This window comes from Capsicum annuum, unplaced genomic scaffold, assembly GCF_002878395.1.
Source record: "Capsicum annuum cultivar UCD-10X-F1 unplaced genomic scaffold, UCD10Xv1.1 ctg16456, whole genome shotgun sequence".
NCBI classification, from domain to species: domain Eukaryota; kingdom Viridiplantae; phylum Streptophyta; class Magnoliopsida; order Solanales; family Solanaceae; genus Capsicum; species Capsicum annuum.
In genome coordinates, this window is record NW_025822029.1 from 239 (window position 1) to 1,929 (window position 1,691).

Here is a 1,691-nt window from a genome sequence, read left to right on the forward strand (position 1 = left end):
CTTTGATATTCTTTATAGTAGTTCTTTTTGGATTAATCATCTGCGATGTTCTTAATTTCTTAAGCTTAGTATTTTGATGAGTGGCCACCATTCGTATTTTTAGGTGAATCCGGAAGGAGAATCATAGGATAGAACAAAGATATTAAGGAACAAGGTTCATATCCTTTTATCAAATAAGGGGTTTGAATTAGCATCTAGGATAGAGATATGCCTAGAAGCCTTATTTGGTTCATTTGCAAGATGATAAATTTTTGAATCTAGAAGAATTATTGTATCTCTGCGGGAGTTGTAGCTACAATATTCAATAGATAGAAGATTTAAGGTCAGGAGACCAAAATTGTAGCATAAACCTTGCAAACCAACAACCTAATAACCAATTAGACTGCTATAAGAAGATTTGTATGATTGTTCGAAAAGCCTCAACCCTGGAATTCTTATCATTATTGTTTACAACCATTGTTTACTCTGTTCTAGTCATAAACTTTTATTATTTATTTATTAATTTATATTTTTATTCTTAATTTCAAATTCATCCTGATAGTTTACAACACTTAATACCTTTGTTGTCTAAAACTAAAAGTTGGATAAATTTCTAGTTGGTTAGTCCTCGTGGGAATAATATCTGATTGTCTAAGTCACTATATTACTTGTACGATCATGCGGACTTGCATATGCGCCTTAGTCGGAACTTGTTTTTAGCGCCATTGCAGGGGAATAATATAATTAGTCAATTGCTAAATTTTTAGTTTTTGATATTATGTTTAAGTGTTAGCAACTTGATCTTAGCGGCTTAATTTTTGCAGGTTTAACTGAATACAGGACTGGTAAGAGGTAAAGAGTTGGTTGAGCCTTTTGTAGAACCAGAACAGATCATTCTACAAAGGTGAAGAATGGCCGAACAAAGAAATGATCCAGTCGATCCAAATACCGAAAATGTCCCGCCTCCAGTTATTCTAGTTGCTCCTTCTCAACCAGCTATTAGACCTGTTCTTGAGGTGGCAATCCCACTCACGAACCATGTAATGAATAGTATTCACAAGCCCGAACCAGGTGGTCGATTTGAATAGAAGAAAAATATGGTGCAACTGCTGAAATCAGTAGGGTAATTTCATGGCCGTTCACATGAAGATCCACAGCAGCACATACAGACCTTCCTGGAAATAAGTGATACTTACATTCCGGAAGGGGTGAATTCTAATTATGTCAGATTGACACTTTTATTTTACTCTAATGAGGGAAGCAAAAAGGTGGTTACATGATGAACCACCACTCTCCATCACTTTATGGGAAAATCTAGCTAGGAAGTTCCTTATTTGATTCTTTCCATCAGGAAAGAATGCATGTTTGAGAAGCAAGATCTTGAGTTTTAGACAGAAAGAAGAAGAGAATCTTTACCAAACTTAGGAGAGATTTAAGGGTATGATTTGAAATTTCCTTCACCATCATCAGTAAAATGATGTTCTTGTTCATACCTTTATTGAGGGATTGGTGCCAAACACGAAGATTCTCTTTGATTCAGCAGCAGGTGGGTAGGCTCTTAAGAAAACATATGAAGAATTGTACACACTGCTGAATCGGATTTCATTAGGGAATCTGAACTGGCATGATAATTTGAGGAATGCTCCTAGGAAGGTTGAAGGGGTATTAGAGGTAGAGTAATTCACTGCATTATAAGCACAGATTGCAGCAAT

At 35.7% G+C, this 1,691-nt stretch overlaps 1 non-coding gene across 1 annotated transcript; it reads right to left on the reverse strand.

Moving 5' to 3' along the window:
* Positions 1-1,341: 1,341 nt before the first annotated feature.
* Positions 1,342-1,448, reverse strand: LOC124890357. The gene has a single exon (XR_007049120.1). It is a non-coding gene; the product is annotated as a small nucleolar RNA R71 (small nucleolar RNA).
* Between the last annotated feature and the right edge of the window lie 243 nt (positions 1,449-1,691).